We start from the raw sequence: 22,854 nt of genomic DNA on the forward strand, positions 1-22,854 counted from the left end.
AGTCCGCCTCGTGTGAAAGGGGCCTTAAAGTGTGAGAGCACTGAAAGCTTTCACTATTTCTTTCAAAAAGATTGCAGTGTGTACTCTGATGCAGAGTGACAGAGACCCTTTCCTGCCCATATAACTGGACCAAAGAGCTCACAATTAAAATCCACATGCACAAAACGCTCTGCTCTGCATACAGCATCTCATTCAGTGCACAGGCTGACTGACAAAAGGCTCAGAGATGGCAATGCAGCAAATGAAGCAAATAATGTTACATTATATTTGTTTGTTTTTGTAATTGCAATTTGCAACATTGAGTCATTTTATAAGAGCAGCCAAAGTGAAATAGTGAAGCTTTATAAATCAGTCCCAATGTAACATAGATTCTTGCCTAATACTAATCATGAGTAGTTTTAACTATATAATAAATAAATGCTCCTGAACAACTAAATGGTGTGAGAAAATGTCAGTGTCAAGAGATGTAGGAAAAGACGACGAGGATGGGATTCGAACCCATGCGTGCAGAGCACAATGGATTAGCAGTCCATCGCCTTAACCACTCGGCCACCTCGTCAGCTGCTTCCCCTTCCGCTTCCAGCTCTTCTATAAGCCTACAGCTAAGATTACAGATTTACCATTGTATCTGTAGGATCCGATGAGAATTTCTTCTCTGTGTACTCTTTCTTTGTGTGATTGCACCCTCTAATTGAGCTTTAATCTATACCAATGAAATGCCTACCTACAGGGTGACAGAGTAAAAAGTTGAATTTATTTCTATAATATGGTTTTCTTTTATGTACACATATTTAAAAATATAAATATAATTGTATTTATTGTAAATAAGAAAAACAGAAAAAAAAAAACTCTCTTCCCATCACTGTAACATGGGGGAAGGTGTTCTGTAGTCCACAAGGGTGAAAGGACAGGGTAGATAAACTTAAATGGTGGAGCCGTTCTTATTATTTATTTATTTTTTTTTTTTGGCATTTAATACCGCTTTAACCCTTTTGTTGCCAGAGCCGCTTTTGTGTTTTTTTGCTCACTTGCTTAAAAAATCATTTTAAGCCTGAAGATTGCCTAAACTCCCAAAACGTTATGTATCTCTGAAAGCAGACATCGTAGAGAATAAAATGGTGGTATTTCCAAGATTTTATGTTACATGATGTGAATGCAATGGTTGATATAATGCAATATTTTAGTAAAAAATACACTTACGTTAATTTTAGGGCACACAAACGCAATTTATGCAAACCTAACTGTGGCCACTAGATGGCAGGATGGTAAAGCAAATTAGCACAATGTTTTTATTGGAACCCAAAAGAAATACAGGAGGTGCCATAGCTGACCTATTTCTGCAAATGCTAGTTGCCTGGCTGTCTCTAGTTCCAATAGTTTCTAAGATTTTGACCTGGAACAAACGTGGATTAGAAAGACAGAATGAAGCCAGTTATCCCAATCTTGATCTTTGTGCACCTGAAAGTATGGAAGTAGCACACCAGCCAGGCTGCTAGCATTTTCGGAAGGAGAAGTCAGCAATGAAAGGGACCACAGTCTCTGCATAGAGAGTTCATAACCACAGGGAGAAACAGTTTTATTATTAGTGTCAGATATAAGGCAGAGAGATTAGAATGATAAACAACTCAGCAACTGCGCTCAACTAATTTAGACCTAAATTGTATGTTACTCAACTAAATAAAAATATATAAAAATCTAAACAAAACAGCTCACCCAATGATATCAACTAATGTGTGAGTGCAAATAAAAATAAATGTTCACATAAAGTGCAATAATAAAAAAATTATATTGACCTTATAGAGTGCAAGTGCTAAAACAATGAAATATGTGTATAGTCCAAATTCAGCAATGAAATGATAACAATCCAAATTCATCAATAGAGAAAAGTTCCTCAATAAAGAAAAAAATCTTCAATAAAGAAAGTTCATCAATCAAGACAGTTCCATAAAAGTGTAAAAAATGTGCAAAAAATATCCTCTTATAATTACAATATGGAAAAAAGGTAAAACAAAATGCAAAAAGTGCTTGAATCATATAGTGCAGTAGATTTGTGCAAATAAAAAAAGAAAGATTATGCACCAGTGTCGTCCTCCACCCTTGCAGGGAACCGGGTACTCACCTAAACAAAGGTATAAGAAACTTGTGGTAGCATTCACAGTTCAAATCTGATTAAATCGTTTCCAATCTGCATTCACATAGTAAATGTGGGACTCCACTTGACACCAATTCAGATCAGTCACACCGATATTCCATGGCATTCATCATAAAGGAAGAGAGGAAGGAGGCCACATCGCATCAAACCATAAATGATTTATTATGAAAACAGTGAATATACACTTACAATCTGTTGTGTCATTCCTGACACTGGGATCAAACTCTCAAGTAATTATGCAACACCCAAGCTCCAGCCGTGAGCGGGGCATGATTGTGCGGGATGAAGTCACTCATTGGCTCCGCCTTTCGTGTTTGGACATCTGTCGTCATCGGCGAAGCCGTATTTAGCAGATTAGAATCCCTGTTAGTTTTTAGCTCTGTCTTTGACCACATTAGGAAGATTCAACTTCTCTATTTGTCCTGTTTACCATTATCATTAAAAGTATAAGAAAATACCAAATTTTGGATTGTCACCAGAATAGTAATAGAGAGAAGTCTTCCAATGGAGACACTAGTTCTGGTGACAACCAGGGATTCCTTCATTTTGGAGGCATTTCCTCTCACTTCCTCTTTTGCTTATGGGAAAGGAATTAAAGGGAAATCTCCCGATTGGGAAAACAGATGGCAAAAAAAAAAAACATGACAAGGGTTATAGCCCTTCTACATTAAGGATTAGTTGGAATGAATAACTGAGGGAAAATCTCTATGATGATTTTATGAAGGCCTTCTCCTTTGCTTTTATATGCATTTTTCTCTATAAAACCCTTGCACAGAGCAGGTAAGTATGACATGTTTATTATTTATTTATTTTTTAAACAAACCTTTATAATCACTTTAAGCACTTCAGCTCTAGTAATTGCACACACCTCATGAACCAAAGCAACTTTTATATTTCAGCTATGGGCCTGTTTATTAAAAAATCAGGTTTAAAAAAATGAAAAAAAAAAAAAGATTTTTTTTTCTGTTTTGATCAGTGTTAGTTACATACAGTGCCTTGCAAAAGTATTCAAACCCCCCCCCCCTTGGCATTTTTCGTGCTTGGTTGCCTCACAACCTGAAATTAACATGGAATGTTTGAGGATTTGCATCACTTAATTTAGAGAACATAAACCACAACTTTGAAGATGGTTTTTTTTTATTATGAAGCAAACGACAAATAGGACAAAATAACAGAAAAAGTCAATGTGCATAACTATTCATCCCACTAAAGTCAATACTTTGTAGCGCCACCTTTTGCGGCTATCACAGCTCCAAGTCGCTTTGGATAAGTCTCTATGAGCTTGCCACATCTTACCACTGGGATTTTTGCCCATTCCTCCTTGCAAAACTGCTCCAGCTCCTTCAAGTTGGATGGTTTGCGCTTGTGAACAGCAATCTTTAAGTCTGACCACAGATTTTCTATTGGATTGAGGTCTGGGCTTTGACTAGGCCATTCCAACACATTTACATGTTTCCCCTTAAACAACTCAAGTGTTGCTTTAGCAGTGTGTTTGGGCTCATTGTCCTGCTGGAAGGTGAACCTCCGTCCTAGCCTCAAATCACACACAGAGTGGTACAGGTTTTGTTCAAGAATATCCCTGTATTTAGCACCATCCATCTTTCTCTCAACTCTGACCAGTTTCCCAGTCCCGACTGCTGAAATGGTGTTCTTTGGGTGATGTGATGTGTTGGGTTTGCGCCAGACATAGCGTTTTTCTTTGATCGCCAAAAAGTTCAATTTTAGTCTCATCAGACCAGAGCACCTTCCTCCATACATTTTGGGAGTCTCCCACATGCCTTTTCGCAAACTCAAAACGTGCCATTGTGATTTTTTTGCTGAAAGTAATGGCTTTCTTCTGGCCATAAAGCCCAACTCTATGGAGCATATGGCTTATTGTCGTCCTATGTACAGATACTCCAGTCTCTGCTGTGAAACTCTGCAGCTCCTCCAGGGTTACCTTAGGTCTCTGTGCTGCCTCTCTGATTAATGCCCTCCTTGCCCGGTCAGTGAGTTTTGGTGTGCGTCCACCATTGGCAGATTTGCTGTTGTGCCATGTTTTTTCCATTTGGTTATGATAGATTTGATGGTGCTCCTAGGGATCATCAAAGATTTGGATATTTTTTATACCTAACCGTGGCTTGTACTTCTCAACAACATTGTCCCTTACTTGTTTGGAGAGTTCCTTGGTCTTCATGGCAGTGTTTCGTTAGTGATGCCTCTTGCTTAGGTGTTGCAGCCTTTGGGGCCTTTCAAAAAGTTGTGTATATGCAATGACAGATCATGTGACACTTAGATTGCACACAGATGGACATCATTTCACTAATTATGTGACTTCTGAAGGTAATTGGTTGCACCAGAGCTTTTTGTGGGCTTCATAACAAAGGGGGTGAATACATATGCACATGCCAATTAGCAGTTTGTTATTTCTGAAAAATAGTTTTATGTATATATTTTTCTAATTTTACTTCACCAACTTCGATTATCGTGTTCTGATCCATCACATATAATTCAGATTAAAAAACATTGAACTAAAGGCTGTAATGTAACAAAATAGGTAAAAAGCCAAGGGGGTGAATACTTTTGCAAGGCACTGTAGTTACATAGTAGGTGAGGTTGAAAAAATACACAAGTCCAATCTATATGTGTGATTATATGTCAGTATTACATTGTATATCCCTGTATGTTGCGATCCTTCAGGTGCTTATCTAATAGTTTTTTTAAGCTCCCTGCTGAAACCACTGTCTGTGGAAGGGAATACCATATCCTTACTGCTCTTACAGTAAAGAACCCTCTAGGTACAGTAGTTTAAGGTTAAACCTCTTTTCTTATCATTTTAATGAGTGGCCACGTGTCTTAATAAACTGCCTTTTGTGGAAAAGTTTTATCCATATTGTGGGGTCACCAGTACGGTATTTGTAAATTTAAGTCATATCCCCTCTCAAGCGTCTCTTCTCCAGAGAGAATAAGTTCAGTGCTCGTAACCTTTCTTTATAACTAATATCCTCCAGTCCCTTTTATTAGTTTTGTTGCCCTTCTCTGTACTTGCTCGATTTAATTTGTTCAGATCTTCTTGCAAGGTTTCCACATCCTGCGTAGAAGTTATTGCCCTGCTTAGCTTAGTACCGTCCGCAAATACAGAGATTGAACTGTTTATCCCATCCTCCAGGTCGTTTATGAATAAGTTAAATAGGATTGGTCCCAGGACAGAATCCTGGGGGACCTCACTTTCCACCCCTGACAATTCCGAGTACTCCCCATTCATCACTACCCTCTGAACTTGCCCTTGTAGCCAGTTTTCAATCCATGTACTCACCCTATGGTCCATGCCAACGGACCTTACTTTGTACAGTAAACGTTTATGGGGAACTGTATCAAATGCTTTTGCAAAATCCAGATACGACACGTCTACGGTCTTCCCTTTATCTAGATGGCAGCTCACCTCCTCATAGAAGGTTAATAGATTGGTTTGGCAAGAACGATACTTCATGTATCCATGCTGGTTACTGCTAATGATACCGTTTTCACTAAAATCTTATATATAGTCCCTTATCATCCCCTCCAAGAGCTTGCATAATATTGATGCTAGTCTAACTGGTCTGTAATTCTCAGGGATGTATTTTGGCCCTTTTTTAAATATTGGTGCTACATTGGCTTTTCTCCAATCAGCTGGTACCATTACAGTCAGTAGACTGTCAGTAAAAATTAGGAACAACGGTCTAGCAATTACTTGACTGAGTTCCCTAAGGACTCTCGGGTGCAAGCCATCTGGGTCCGGTGACTTTTTAATGTTAAGTTTTTCAAGTCTATTTCTAATTCTGTCCTCTGTTAGCCATAAGGGTGCTTCCTGTGACGTGTCATAAGGATAAACACTGCAGTTTTGGTTACTGAAGCCCCCTGATTCCCTGGTGAAAACTGAGGAGAAGAATAAATTCAATACCTTTGCCATCTCCCCATCCTTTGTAACCAGATTCCCTTCCTCATTCTTTATGGGGCCAATATGGTCTGTCCTCCCTCTTTTACTGTTTATATACTTAAAGAATTTCTTGGGATTTTTTTTTGCTCTTCTCTGCTATGTGTCTTTCGTATTCTGTCTTAGCCGCCCTAATTTAACCCTTACATTTCTTGTTGCATTCTTTGTAAAGTTTGAATGCTGATGATCCCTCAGCCTTGTATTTTTTGAAGGCCTTCTCCTTTGCTTTTATATGCATTTTTACATTGGAGTTAAGCCACCCAGGACTTTTATTCGCTCTTTTAAATTTATTTCCCAATAGGATGCACTGGCTAATGCCCTTATTTAATATGCTCTTAAAGCAAACCCATCTCTCCTCCGTGTTCTCTGTTCCTAAGAATTTATCCCTATTAATATCCTCTAGCAAGGTTTGTAATTTAAGGGAAGTTTACTAGTTTTACTGTAAATAAAAAGTATTATTAGTTTCAAATTAATAAAATTCTTTAACCGCTAGCCAACCAGCCGCCGCAGTTATACGGCGACAGGTTGGCATGGCTGCGCAAATCGCCGTAGGTATACATCACTCCTTTAAAAAGATCTAGCAGGCGCGCGATGTCTGCCGGGCACCCGCGATTGCTCGTGACAGAGCAGCAATGTGGATCTGTGTGTGTAATCACACAGATCCATGTCCTGTCAGGGGAGTAGAGACAGATAGTGTGTTCCTAGTATATAGGAACACCGATCGGTCTCCTCCCCTAGTCAGTGTCCCCCCCCCCACAGTTAGAACACACCTAGGGAGCACAGTTAATACCTTGATCGCCCCCTAGTGTTAACCCCTTTCCTGACAGTGACATTAATACAGTAATCAGTGGCTATTTTTAGCTCTGATCGCTGTATAAATGTCAATGGTCCCAAAAAAGTGCCAAAAGTGTCTGACCTGTCCGCCACAATGTCGCAGTCCTGATAAAAATCGCAGATTGCCGCCATTACTAGTAAAAAAAAATAATAATAAAAATGCCATAAATCTATCCCCTATTTTGTAGACGCTAATACTTTTGCGCAAACCAATCAATATACGCTTATTGCGATTTTCCTAATTTATTTATTTTTTTGACCAAAAATATGTAGAAGAATATATATCGGCCTAAACTGATGAAGAAATTTTTTTTTGGATATTTATTATAGAAAAAAAGTACAAAATATTGTTTTTTTTTTTTTTTTTTCAAAATTGGCGCTATTTTTTTGTTTAGAGCGCAAAAAATAAAAACCGCAGAGGTGATAAAATACCACCAAAAGAAAGCTCTATTTGTGGGGAAAAAAGGACATAAATTTTGTTTGGGTACAACGTCACACGACCAAGCATTTGTCAGTTAAAACGACCCAGTGCCATACAGCAAAAATGGGGGGTCAGGAAGGGGGCTAAAGTGGTTAAAGAAGTAACGTAACTGGCGATTTTGACGAGTTGGCTCTTTTGACAGAACACCGCCATTGTTCGGGTCTCCGGCCAGCCAGCGGACGTGCCGGCTGGTCGCTCGGGCCTCCCGATGGGGCGGGAGAGAGCCCAGGCGAGCCACGGACGGCGGGAGAGAGCCCAGGCAAGCCACGGACAGCGGCGGGAGGGTTGTTATTACAAGGAAGCTGACCGTCGACTCTAAAAAACAGTACCTGAGTGATGTGTGCAGCTGCAGGCTTCACCCCGGTACAACCCCTTGAAGGCGGAGGCTGCATATTTGCATTACGTCGGGGTCAATTGATTTGTGTGCCCATTGAAACATTTCTCCACTCTTAGGGCTAATTTACACTTGCTTCCAAACATGGCTTCGGATACGCTTTGTTAAAGCTTTCTGAACGCCAGTCAAAGGCCCTGTCTCTAAATAAGATGGTTAGCTTACAGTCCTGTTTACACCTGCTTTTGCTTGGTGCATCGATGAGGCTTCGGTGGGGCTCCGGTGGTGCTTCAGTGGGGCTTCAAGAAAGCTTTGCCATAGACTTCTATGGAGGCTTTGAAGACGCTTTGAAGCACCACTAAAGCTACATGGCGTATAGTTTTTGAAGTGAAGCCGAAGAAAAGCAAAGCTAAAGCAGGTGTAAACAGGACTGTAAGCTAACCATTTTAATTAGTGACAGTGTTCAGAGAGCTTTAACAAAGCCTGTCAGAAGCCTTGTTTTGAAGCAAGTGTAAACTAGCCGTTAATGTGCGTTGAAGCCGAAGCAAGTGTAAATGAACCTAGTTTACACTTGCTTCAAAACATGGTTTCGGACACACTTTTTTAAAGCTCTTTGAATGCCAGTCAAAGCTCCTGTCACTAAATAAAATGGATAGCTTACAGTCCTGTTTACACCTTGCATTTGCTTGGTGGTTCGATGAGGCTTCGATGAGGCTTTGGTGGAGCTTCGATGAGGCTTTGGTGGAGCTTCGATGGGCCTTTGGTGGGGCTTTGATGAGACTTCGATGTGGCTTCGGTGGGGCTTCAAGCAAGCTTCCCCATAGACTTCTATGGAGGCTTTGAAGACATTTTGAAGCACCACTAAAGCTAAATGGGTTATAATTTTTGAAACAAAGCCCAAGCAAAGCAAAGCAAGGTGTAAACATAACTATGAGCTAACCATTTAATTTAGTGACAGGGGCTTTGACTAGTGTTTAGAGAGCTTTAACAAAGCCTGTCCGAAGCCACGTTTAGAAGTAAGTGTAAACTAGCCGTTAATGTGTGTTGAAGCCCAAGCAAGATATTGGATTTTCTGTCACTTTAATTACATCATTGCACTGTAACAAATGGCACCCCAACGCACCTTCACAATCCAATTATGTTGTAATGTAAAGCATGATAATGCGCTACCACTTGTTGCAATACAAAAAATGTGCAGGTATGAGTCTAGGTCCTTTGCGGTGCATAAGACAGCTATTCAAATCAATGAGCTGTCTTAACGCAAAGCATGTTTGCTGCACTGCAATGGAGCCGACCAGTGTGAATGGGCCCTATCTGTCAGCAGACATTCAATATTTCAGTCTCCTATCAGACAAAACTTTCATTTTCTCTGAAAACTCCATAAGTCTAAGGTATAAATCCTTAGGCTCAATTCTACCAAATTCTCAAGGAATAAAACACAGGACTGGTGCCTGTCCTCGAATGCCTTGTACTTCACCAGCCCCGCCACTCCTTTCTCCTCCATACAGCCCTGCAACATTTTAAGTTAATAATATTATTTTTTATTAGAATCATCTGTATCTCGTTCATGTGCTGCATTTGTTATGGATTCCATTTATCAAGTGATTGCCATAGCAAAGAAATGACTTGCAGCAGTTTGGTGGCTTTCGTGCACACGTGTAACAAACAAAGGTTCAGACTCCAGACAATTTCATATAACATGAGGGAGCAACAAGAAAAGAAAATTAATGATCTGCTAAACAAAGTAATTTTCATTGAGTTTTCCTCAAAGCCCAACTCTGGGCTGTTTTCTTTTAAGACGCCCAAAGTGTTGTAAAACAAAAAACTATAACTCGCCTCCTCTTCAGTACTGACTCCTGCACTACTTAAATTCCACCTCTAGATGCCCTCAGTTCTACAGGTTGAGTAATGCCCTATGTCATTCAACCCAGAAGACTGAGGCCATACTGTGAGTGCAGGAAGTCATGAACCCACCCTAAGAAGGCATCACCACATTACCCTGCTTTTAAAGTAATTGTAAATGATCACCTTGTAAAACAACCCATTCAGTTTAAAATAGAAATGAAAGGCAAAACATTTGTGTATAGATATAAAATATATATATATATATATATATATATATATATATATATATATATATATAAAAATATCTTTTTTTTTATAAGTGATCACATTCCCTCTGTTCTCAACTGCATGCGACATGAGGGGGGGGGGAGAAGCAACAGCACACTGATCTTCCAAGTGAATGGCTGTGCATGGGGGAGGCATGTCAGGACAAGTCTGATTATTGGAGGAGAGCAGGCTGAGTTCCCAGCATAGCTAGGGAACTGACCACACTGTGCTTTCATGCTTAGTGTGGTCAGTTTTTAATAGGAAAGCAGAGGGACTGGGAGGAACACCAGGGATTTCACATAAAGGAAACAATACAAAGAGAACAGGATACTTTTTCATACAAGTAAGGCCTCATGTACACTCCAGCTGATAAACGGACGTTTAAGAGCAGTAGGGCGTTTTTTTCAGCAGCCCCTGAACTCTCCTCTGTTATCTTATCAATACATGTACACATGTGCTCATTTATATTCCCTTCCAGGCAGTTGAGGTTAGAAGCATTTTTTTAAAGCAAAAAAATGCGTTCAGGACGTTAGTTCAGGGTAATTTGAAATGCTAAATGCTTTCAAAACGCATCTAAACGTGGTAACTTATGTTTATAAGTGTTTTCGTCTATAGGCATTGAGAGAGACAGAGATACTTTTTCCTGCATTAAAGGCATTTGGTAGGGTTTACTAATGTGTAAAATCTGTTATCTGTCAAAAACACTTCTAAACGCAAACGCTCATGAATACCGCAAAATGCGCATAAACGCGTGATGTAAAAGTTCCAAGACGGTAATTTTTAAACGTCAGTTACTAGCTTTCAAGTTCCACCATTCGAGAGAGGTTTTGAAATGTCCTGTCTACATTAAGCCTAAATGGTACAGCAGACACATATAAGGATTATGAAATGTTGGGGTAACAAACACTTTAATGATCACTTTCTTACATGTAGCCTGCTGATTAGGCATTACGAAGTCACGTTCTGATAAGAAATCAACTTTCTCAGTCAACACTTTGCTCTCTCCTCCTGTCAGCTCCGGTATATGCGGCAGAGCCTGACTGGCTCCTAATGCTGCCACTCCCTCTCCTAATTTTAGTGCAGCTACACAGGGGAGGCTGATATCAAGACAGATTCAGGTACTTACATGAGATGTATGTAGAAATATATTTTAAAGAATGTATCAAAGTTATGTACATAATGTATGTATTCATGTAAAAAAAATATACAATTTAAAAATACTTAAATATTAAATATTTAAAGTGGATGTAAATCTTCACATATACCTAGGGAAGTGAACAGCCTCAGATGATACACAGGGATGAAACAAATCTCCCTACCTAAGTTTTACATGCATATCTGCTCTCTTTCCCTTTCTATATTCTTTAGAATTCTTACATCAGGTTAGAATTTTCACTTCCTTATTCAGCTGTAAGATTGTATTCTTGGCTTACACTGTGTGACAGCTGATTGGAGGAAAGGCACACACCCCCACTCCACATAGGCAGAAGAACAGAGATACTTTCAGAGCTGTGCTGTGACAAGACAAGCTCTCTGCTAATCTATTTATAGCACCCACCCCCGACACAAATTTCAGGCTGGATTTAACTTGTCAGAAGTTATCATGCTGATAACAGAGGAACGATACACCAGAAAGACAGGTTAAATTCAAATTTCATGAATCTGGTTTACATCCACTTTATTATTTTCATTATCATTATCTTTATCTACCCATAGTGATTCATATGCTTTTACTGTGGGAAGAACAGTATATAAAAACTGCACAGCAATGCAAAGCAGAAAGTCCAGTCTGTCTTCGTAATCAGCAAAACATGGCTGTCCCTATGTACATATACAATTACAAACTATAAGCAGAAATAAGGTTTTAAGAATATTAGGCTGCAACCTACCTTGGGGGGTGATGCAGGCTAAGGCTTTGTCACTTATGTCAGGGCTGGATCTTACCATGCGCAAATACATGATAAGAAAAATGAGGGGAATAACTGTGCTACAGTGAAATACATAAACAATAACAATTATAGCCGCGATTCATCTATGTAACACAAACGCAGTGAAATTAAATAAGAAAACAAAGGGGGGTTGAATCGCACTAAAACAGATTGGTGATCATACACATCATCACCAAACCAAATATTTAGAACTAAGTGAAGAGTTCCCCTTTGGTGTATACATAATATACAAAACACATGTCAAATGAATAATCAATCCAAAAATAAAATGTTCAAAGTGATAATAAAAAGTCCATGTATAAAAAAATAAATCACCCAAGTGATATGAAAGTATCTTAAAAAAGGTCCAAAAAACATAAATTCTTGCTGTGAGAAGAAAAAAGTGTGCTTGCTCCACCACCGTGAAATCAGACTGGCCGCTTACCAGAAACTCATGATCCCCCGTTACAGAGGATCAGAGAAAGCTGTTTGTTAATACTGCTTCGAACCACGACCAATGGATCAGAGACCTTATACCGAGATGGGACATCAAAGACTGCAGGGTCAGGCTAAAGATGTTCACACTGACAGGTACTCAGACATCAGCCCACAGCATTGCAGATACGGTCATAGAAAAAAAAAGGCTCCATATAGTGTAAAATCATTGACTTTATTGGATAAGTAAAAAGTTAAACTCACATGTTAGTAGACAATAGTAGGCATGTAGTATAGTCTGGAGCGCCGGCCGGAAGCTCACAGACAGCCCGTCCTACTGGAAACAACAGCAGCAATGGGAGGTGACGAGAACACGTCGCTCTGCCCTACGCAGCGTTTCGTGATAGAGTCACATCATCCAGGGGCACGGGCGGCGCGTCTCGTCACCTCCCCTTATAGTACTAAGAGCCTGACCAAGCCTCGCTTTGAGTTCCATTCCATCGGCAGACTTGCACAAAAAACTGAAAAATCCCATGCGCAAATACAGTTCTAGCATATTTACGAAATTAAGAGGGGAGAATGGCCATCCTTGCTTTTTTCTTTTTACTCTATTTAATTTTTTTTCCTCTGGAGTTTCACTTCAAGTTTTACTTTTCATTTCCAGTGCTAATCTGGATGCGATTGCTAGTTCTGTGGCAATAAGGACAGTTCTTACGAAATACACTTTTTGATAAATAATTCCACTGTGTTTTGTTGGGATTGATTTGGTCGGATCTCTGTGATTGCATGGCTCATTTCTTAAGCAAAAAGGAACATTAACTAAAAAACAGTGCTGGAACGCTTTCAAATATCTATCACTAATGGACTTCAAATGTTAAAATTCGTGATTGCATAATAATTTAAAATTTGCCTGGGAGGATTGGAAGTAAGCCCACACTTGTTTTATATTAATGGAGATTTCTTTCCTAGTCCAACCAAGCTGTTGCTTCTTTGTCCTTGTTTGTATTTCATTCATGTGTTCTCATTGTCCATATAAAAGGTAGCTTATTTTGTAAACCACACAGTGGTGGGATGAGGTCCTTTCGCACCCAAGGCCAAAAGGTCTAAGTGTGTCCCCCACCCAAAAAGCTGTAAACTACTTCAGCAGCATAGGTGGGAGATTCTGTACTTTTTGCACCCCATTCCTGCTGAAGCATCCAAGGCAGTTGCCTCTTCTGCCTACCCCTCAGTCTGACCCTGAAGCCATAGCGCTATTGATGCTTTTGGTAATGGTCTGGGCATGTACAGTACACATGGGGGCAAGGAATAAGCTGATGGGTCAGCCCATCCAGTTTCCTGTTCGGTGGGAGCTGAGCATCATATAGAGAAGCAGTATTTCTACCACTTCTATACACTCATGGCCAAAATTGGTATGACACAAAAAAGTGGCGAAACAAAAAGCCAAATCTGACACATTCCATTCAAAACTCCAAAAATAGACTGGACAAAATTCTTTGCACCTTCTCAAAGTTGTAATAAATAATTGCATTCCAAGTTTGTGATACTCCTGTAATTTGTGATTAAACTCACCTGTATCAATTAACAGGTGCTGACAATATAGAAATCACACTGGCAAAAAGGTGAAATGGGGAAAATTTGACTCAACCTTTCAGTTATGTGTCTCTGTGTGCCACACGGAGCATGGAAAAGAGAGCAGCAAAGAATTGTCTGAGGATTTGAGAACAATAATTGTGGACAATCTCAAGGTTACAATCCATCTCCAGAGATTTTAATGTTCCTTTGTCCACTGTGCGCAACATTGTCAAGAAGTTTACAGCTCATGGCATTGTAGCTAATCTCCCTGGACGAAAGAGAAAAATTGATTAAAGAGTGCAACAAAGGATTGTTGGAATGGTGGATATAGAACCTCCAGACAAATTTGAGCTGACCTTCAGGCATCTGAATGAAAAGGGACACCTGGTAGGAGACCCAGGAGGACCCCACTGCTGACACACAAACATAAAAAAGCCAGATTGGAGTTTGTCAAAACTTACATGAAGCAGCCAAAATCCTTTTGGGAGAATGTGCTGTGGACAGACAAAACAAAATTACAGCTTTTTAGTAAAGCCCATCATTCTACTGTTTTCAGAAAAAGAAATGAGGCCTTTAAAGAAAACAATACAGTCCCTACAGTCAAACATGGTGGAGGTTCATCTGATGTTTTGGGGTTGCTTTGCTGCTTGAGGCAGTGGATGACTGTGTGCATGGCATTATGAAATCTGAAGACTACCAAAGGATTTCTCGGGTGCAATGTCGGGCCCAATGTCAGAAAGTTTGGACTTTGTCAGAAGTCACGGGTCTTATAGCAGGACAATGACCCAGAGCACATGTCAAAAAGCACCCAGAAATGGTTTAAGACTGTCAGGCTGAGACAGAAGTACAGTTAAATCATACTTGTTTAATAATAAAAGTAAAAAGAACAAACGTAGTCAAAACATAGCCAAAGTTCAGTAACCGGAAGAGTCAGCCAAGCCAGAAGTCAGGGATCAATGTAGTGGAACAGCAAACAGGATCTGGAGCCAGAAGGGATGTCAGCAAAGCAAGTCTTGAACAGGATCGCAGAAGATAGTTTCTGTGATGTTGACCAAGGTAAAGGCAGAGATCCTCTGGACTGGACGGCTTAAGTAGGCAGGACTGACGAGCAGGATATCATCAACAGATGAGTAACTGTGGAGAGATAAGAGCTGGCAATTAGTCGACAGCTGAATGGCCAACTCAGAGAAGGAAGGGCTGAGCCCAGCCCTGACAAAGACAAAGTGCTGGAGAGTACTGAACTGTCCAGCAATTAATCCAGATCTAAATCCAATTGAGCACCTGTGAAGAGATCTCAAAACAGCATATGGGAAAAGGAACCCTTCCAAGGTGAGAGACCTGGAGCAGTTGGTGAAAGAAGAGTGATCAAAAATTCCAGTAGAGAGGTGTAAGAAACTCACTGATGAGTACAGGAAGCCATTGATTTCAGTTATTTTTTTCCAAGGCGTGTGCTACCAAATAATAAATTGAGGGTGCCAATAATTTTGTCCAGTCCACTTTTGGAGTTTTGCCTGGAATGTGTGAGATTTGGCTTTTTGTTTCTCCACTTTTTTCTGTCATACCAATGCAAACAAAAGAAATAAACATGAGAATGCCTAAACATTTGTAATTGCAACAATTTTCTGGGCGAAATGGTGCATTATCTGACAGAAATGCAGGGGTGCCAATATTGTCCATAACTGTATACGACAGCTTCCTGCTATCACTGGTTCTTAAGGAAACAGCAGGTTCTTGCACTCGCCACACCCCTAGGAACCGCTGCCGTCATGGTGACGGCACTTTGCCTTACATGGCCGGGATTCCTCAGACACGTAAGCCAAGGGGCAGGGGTAGCAATGACCATATTTGGGCAATGATATTACCATTATTCCCACCCCTTCCTTTTAAATAGCTGATGACAGCTCAAGGTGATGGATTGGCTCTGTAGCCAGAAACAGTTATTAAAATAGTGACCAGACTGGAAGTTGAGTTAAACAAACCTTTATATTTACCTGGCTTTATCAAACATCTTTGAAGATGTATAAATACCTGTTTTCTGTAGGAATGTAAAAACCACATGTTTTCGGGATACATAACCTTTCAAAAGAACACAGCTTCAAAGAAAGATGATGACCTATTTGTAAGTCTGGCTTTAGTGAAACACATGGATCTGGTTTGTGTTTTGTAGAGAACATGCATTTCATCCTGTGTTATTCAAATGACTGCATGAATCCCAGCAGAGATTAGCATTTTGCCAAGAATAAGAAACTAATAAATAAAACATAAAAAGCATCATAAAATGTTTGAAATACTTTATAATGAGGAGTCTGTCTTTTATGAGATGCAGGCTTTTGCCCTCTGTACCCGCAACCAATAAACAGGGAATGTGTCAAGAGGTTACTCTAAAAGTTCTTGTAACTAAAGTGTCCTTCTTTTGGGACACCTGAAGGAGCATGATCAGTGAACATGAGAGCTTTTTTGACAACCAAAAATCAAGCGATAACAGGTGGCAGGTATTGTTAGATGGGATAGAAAAGGTCAAAAGCAAGAGTCACTGCAAAGGCTCCTTTACACTAGTAAATGATTATGATGCGCATTTTGCGTGTGCTGGTGTCTGTTGTGCATGCACGCTGCCATGTATTGCTACAACACATTGCATCAGTTGAGTTTTTTTCCTATTTTAAAGATTAATTTCAATCGTGGCAAATTTTTACGTAGTTGATCTTGGACCAATGTAATTATATACATAGCATACCTGGCCGATCCCCATGGAATCTGGAAAATACTGAATTAGACACAGTTACTTCAACGATCTCCACTTGCTTCTGGGTCCCATGCTGAGTGGCCAGCCTAATGCATTGTGAACACAGGAGACCAGATGCTCAGCACGGGAGCCATCCTTTGCAACTTCTGAACAAATGCAAAGCGTTCTCTGATTGGACGAGGTAGAGAGCATAACCTCACCACCATGCCCCTTCACCTTGTCCAATTAGAGAACGCTTTATCTTTCCTTGGTCCGTCTATATTCCCATATGTAAGGTTTCAAAATCCAAAGTCTAACATAGCAGAATGAAATTACGATTTGCTAATTACCAAATGTGATGTAGATTTTATGTATATTTCTCTTAACAGTTCCAACAAGTATTATTAGCCTTCCGGACCTTGTAATATAAGTGTGTATGGTTTCTAACTGATTGGTATCTTCCTATACATTAGTGTAACAACTTTTTAGGGAAGGGGTTTTGCTTGCGTCTATCTAGCAAGGTTACTTTGCGGTATAAGCAAGGAAACTCAGTCCTCTGCAGTGTGTAAATGTGCTTATACTATACAAAATGCTGTACATACAAAACTATTACAATATTAGGAATACAGTACAAGACTGATAGATTGTCAGGGCTGGGCTCAGCCCTGCCTTCTCCGAGCTGGCCGCTCAGCTGTCGGCTAAATGCCAGATCCTATCTCTCCACAGTGACTCACCTGTTGATGATAACCTGTTCGTCAGTTCTGCCTGCTTAAACCATCCAGCCCAGATGATCTCTGCCTTCGCCTTGGTCACATCTCTAGAGACGCTCTCCTGTGTTCCTGTTAAAGACTTGCTTGGTTTACATTCCTTCTGGAGATCAGGCACCTTCTTGTTTGCTTATTACAGATGAGAGTCTTTTGGTGTTAATCCATGTTGAGTGGCCTCCAGCTTATACCTGACAATCCCTTTTATATGTCCCAGTTTGTTGACAATAGTTACAAACTCATTTACTTACCGACTCACAGAACTGTAGCTATAGAGGCAATAGCCTATTCAAACTGTCAAATTAATACAACAATGGTATCTACGTTCCCATTGTATCCAACAGCATTTGTTTAAGAAGTTCTGTGTCTGAATGCTGTTCAAGTGTTATAATAAAATAAAAATCATATTTTATATCAAACACAACACATTCCGCCCTTGATTTTTTTTTTCAGATTCCATACAGAAAATCACTTTACTTTGCTAGAAAAACTCTAAAAATTCTAAACAAAAATTCTAAACATTAATTTTCCTTGAATGTAACTCCTCCCATATTTCTGTCATTGAGAAGGTGTTTCAGTCTTTGGCTAAAAGTTCATTAGAAAGTCCATTGTTAAGTTCTTTAGAAACAAGTCCAGGCTTACAATACATCAAAGGCCTTGCTCTCCACAGCTCTTGCAGTCTTCCATCATTCTTTCCATCATGTAACCACTTTTCTCTGGTCTTCCTGTGGATCAAATTGGAGACTTTGCCACCTGCCTATATACACTTCTGACCCTCCCAAAGAACATCAACAGGGAGGAGAGGAAATATACTGATATTTCCCAGAAGATCATTGTTGTTTATTTTGGAAAGTTTGATGTTATACAGCCTCACTTTCCACTCTTGCTGAGAGGTATCCACTAACCAATCAGAGTCCCAGCCACTATCCTGAAGCTCATCTGCCAATGCAAATACAACTTCAAACCTTCCTGCTAGATTCCCTCTCATTCCTAGATAGGCTTCAGCTTCAAATATATCACTCTTGGTTTCTATGTCATGGGAAGCAGCAACATGGCCTCTGTTAAGCCCTGTTCTTTCAGGAACCTTACATAAATAATGAACTCTGCACTCTAGCTGTGGAATCTGCACCTCAGCCCCAACCATCCTTTCATATGGTGTGCTCTTGACTCTTGGCCTAGAATTTAACAACGTGACTGCCTGTGTGAGGACCCGATCCCACACCCTTGTCCTTCAATAGCCCATTATATCTTTCAATCAAACCAGCTGCCTGTGGATGGTATGGGATGTGGCACAACCAGTACACTCCAGAATCTTTGGCCCACTGCTGTACTGTTGATCCGGTGAAGTGTGAGCCGTTATTACTTTGGACTTGTTTGGGACAACCATAAGCAACGACAAGTTTCTGGAGCAGTTGAAGCATTGCGGCTGTATCTGCACATTTGCAAGGATGAACAAGCAAAAGTTCTGAATAGGTGTCCACTGTAGTACAACAATATCTCAGTCCATTGTTTCCCCGGGGCAGGGGACCAATGAAGTCAATCTGCCAGATCTCTGCAGGCCACTCTCCCCTCTTAATCGACCCAGTGGAGTACTTTTGCAATGGCCATTGTCGCACTTCTCCACACACTGTACAGTTCCCTATTACAGTCTTTACCAAGTCCATGGATATAGGCAATCCTCTTTGCTGTGCCCAATCATATGTCGCTTTCTGCCCCAAATGCCCAGATTGCTTGCGAGGCCAGTTGGCCAAGTTCATCAAGACAGGATCAATTGGCACAACTGCTTTCACTTTGGGAATTTCATCTGCCACTCTGTTATAGTTCTCAAAGTCTGGGGACCAGGAGCATAGGTGCGTCCACATGCTTCACTTTTATGGTGCAGGAGTGAGCTTCCTTCCAGATGTAATCCCAGACTTCCTTACCTTCCCACACCACCTTTCCATGAATCTACCACTCATTGGACTTCCACATGGGCATCCAAGTTGTCAGTCCTTTAAAGACCGTCCAGTTGTCAGTGTAAAAAGTAACATGGGAAGAAGGATCCTCCTGAAGAGTCATCACTACAGCTTTCAACTCCGCATACTGACTGGACCCTCCAATTCCGGTCACCTGCAAAACTCTGTCTGTACTTGGGTTTTAGGATGCTGCTGTCCATTGGCGCCCAGACGAGGTAACTATGGCGGAACCATCAGTGAACCACGCTGACTCTTTCATGTCTTCCGACAGAGACTCAAAGGGTGGAGCCTCTTGAACGGGGATAACTGCAGCACAGGAATTTCTTCTTCTGGCTGGGTGCTGGGAAAAGTAACAAGCCCTGCTAACTGTTTTGAAATGTCTCTGACATCCCCAGCTGCAATATTTCTGATTTCTTGAAGATACCACTTCCATTTCATCAGTGTCTGGTTCTGGGCTACAGCTACCCTAGTGGTCAGTCCATTATCTCTCACCCATCCTGCTATTGGCAATGCAGTATGGATGGTGACTGTGTCCTTTCCTGTAATGGTCTCTACATGTTGAAGTGCTGTGTAGGCTCCAAACAGGTACTTCTTTAGGGGCGTGTATCTCTTCTGTGCCCCTGTAAATTGCTTGGACCAAAATCTATTGCTCTCAGTCCTTTCTTTTCATCTGGCTGCCACAGACTCCAAGATTTGGTACCATCCTGCTCCATTACATCCAGCTGAAATGGTACTCCTTGTCTCACGGGTCCTAATCCTGAAAAATAGCTTCTTTAGTAGCCAGCAATGCGGCCCGCTGCACTGAACCCCAATAGAATTCAGTCTTTTTCCTTGTGACATTGTATATAGGCCTCAGAATCCATCCAAGATGTGGGATGAACGATCTCCAGAATCCCACAAATCCAATGAACTTCTGTGCCTCCTTTTTGGTAGTAGGGGGTGACAGTGGCTGGATAGTTTGCACATAGTTTGCCCGGTCCACATCATTCCTAGGAATTTCACCTCTGTGGCAGGTCCTTGGACTTTGTCTCTGTTGATAGCCCACCCCCTTTTCTCCATGTGCTGTATCAGCAGGTGCAGTGCTTCAGTTACATCTTCTTTCATTCCAGAGATCATGATGTCATCAATGTAGTGAAACACAGTGACTTTCAAATTTAGGGTACTTAAATCTCGGGCAATCAGTCCATGACAAATTGTTGGAGAATGAAGATAGCCTTGCAGAAGGACAGTGAATGTGTACTGGCGGCCGTCCCACACCATAGCAGACTGGTCTTGACACTCTGGGTCTATCAAAATTGAAAAGAAAGCATTAGCCAGGTGTATCACAGCATGATATTTTCCTGCCTCTTCAATGGAGGTGCCACTTTGTTTAGACCTCTGTAGTCCACAGTCATTCTAGATGTCCCATCAGGTTTCTTTACTGGGAACACCGGAGACAAGAAAGGACTTACAGCAGGTCTAAGGATCCCTACTCAAAAGTACTTGAATAGTCTCCCCAATTTCTTTGTGGCCTCCAGGAAGTCTGTATTGCTTGAGACAGATTGGCTTCTCTGGTGGAGGAATGTAGACAGGGGTTCATTTTGCATGACCTCTGACCACAGCCTTCACTGCCCTAACCAGATACGCTTTATCAGGATACGTGAATGTACCTCTTTCAGTCTGAAATGACTGAGCTTGAAGTACACCCATCCCAAGAATATTTGCGGTAACTCTGATACCAAAATATTTGTCATAAATCCTGATCCCTTGTCAAAAGCCAATTTCATCCGTATCCTAACTGATGGTATGGTCTGCCCTCCCAAACCCTTCTACATAAATCAATCAGCTCCAGTATCGATTAAAGCCATTACATATGTAGGAGAAGATGACTACCCCCACCATACAGTGACAGGTGCATACGGGCATCGGTCTCCTGCTGTCACTGCCCCCACTGCTATTACACCTTCCCTTCATAAAGGACAAGGAACCTCCCAATCTCCTTTTCTGAGTCTCTCTAACTCCTCCCCAGGATAAAGGGACTTGGGTTTGGGTTCATGTGCAGTGTTGGGAATTGGTTTGGGGCTAACAGGAGGGGTCTGTTCTGTTTTCTCTAAATCTAGGCTGATGTTATCTTCACTCGGAGTAGTGTTTATAACCCTGACAGTTCTCCCCACTAAATGTTTCCACCTCTTCAACATTTCTGCAGTTGAAATCCCATCTATCTCTTCTTTAGGTACTCCTGCCTTTAATAGGTCCACCCACATTTCTTTCCTAGAAATAACTAGCCTGTTTTTCTCTTCACCGCCTGTCCTCTCTACCCTATTCCCTTTCTTCTCTGTTCTTTTCTGCTTGTATTTTTCCTGTCTGGCGTTGACCTTATCTACTGCCCTGACAGGTTTTGTTTTGGTCTCCTCTAGCTCCCCCAACTGGCTTAAGAGGGTAATGGCTTCATGAATCTTGCTGTTTAATCCCAGGCCTCCCAGCAAGGACAATAAAGGAGCCCTGAGATTAAATGGAGCAGACTTCATCAGCTTAGAGCGCAGAGCAGACGTAAAGGGTTCCATATCTGGACCCATCCATTCTGGAAACGTATTTAATCCGGTTATACAACCCATCTCTCATAACCTGGAAATACTCTCTACTATTGATCTCCAGAAGTAGGTATTTTCCAGGTCTGTAGGACTAGCATATACTCAGAATATTACATCTCTCACGAGGTCTAACAGTGAACAATTCACTCTAAACTCTCGGGCTTTTCGCATTGCCTGATGCAATTGTGGATAATGGGTTAACACTCCCATAGCCACTGCTTCCTTACCTGACAAAACAACACTATCCACCCCTGCATCCCACAAACGTAGCAGCCAACTCAATAGGGGCTCCCCTGACCCTTGTTTGTATTGTTTTGACAGCTTTGACACACTCTGAAGCAACTGCTAGCTGGTCTTTTAACCACTTGACCACTGGGCACTTAAACCCCCTTAATAACCAGACCAATTTTCAGCTTTTGGTGCTCTCACATTTTGAATGACAATTACTCAGTCATGCAACACTGTATCTATATGAATTTTTTGTCCTTTTTTTCACACAAATAGAGCTTTCTTTTGGTGGTATTTAATCACCGCTGGGTTCTTTATTTTTTGCGCTATAAAAGAAAAAAGACCGAAAAATCTGTAAAAAAATAAATTTTTCTTCGTTTCTGTTATAAAATTTTGAAAATTAGTAATTTTTCTTCATATATTTTGGCCAAATTTTATACCGCTACATATCTTTGGTAAAAATAACCCAAATTAATGTATATTATTTGGTCTTTGTGAAAGTTATAGCGTCCACAAGCTATGGTGCCAATATCTGAAAATTGATCACACCTGAAGTACTGACGGCCGATCTCATTTCTTGAGATCCTAACATGCCAGAAAAGTACAAATACCCCCCAAATGACCCCTTTTTGGAAAGAAGACATTCCAATGTATTTAGAAAGACGCATGGTGAGTTTTTTGAAGTTGTCATTTTTTCCCACAATTCTTTGCAAAATCAAGTTTTTTTTTTTCTTTTTTTTTTTCACAAAATTGTCATATTAGCAGGTTATTTCTCACACACAGCATATGCATACCACAAATTACACCCCAAAACACAT

At 40.7% G+C, this 22,854-nt stretch overlaps 1 non-coding gene across 1 annotated transcript; it reads right to left on the reverse strand.

The window, feature by feature from the left end:
- Nucleotides 1-477: 477 nt before the first annotated feature.
- On the reverse strand, nucleotides 478-559 carry TRNAS-GCU (transfer RNA serine (anticodon GCU)). Its single transcript has one exon. It is a non-coding gene; the product is annotated as a tRNA-Ser (tRNA).
- Between the last annotated feature and the right edge of the window lie 22,295 nt (nucleotides 560-22,854).

This window comes from Aquarana catesbeiana, linkage group LG04 (genome assembly GCF_042186555.1).
Source record: "Aquarana catesbeiana isolate 2022-GZ linkage group LG04, ASM4218655v1, whole genome shotgun sequence".
NCBI classification, from domain to species: domain Eukaryota; kingdom Metazoa; phylum Chordata; class Amphibia; order Anura; family Ranidae; genus Aquarana; species Aquarana catesbeiana.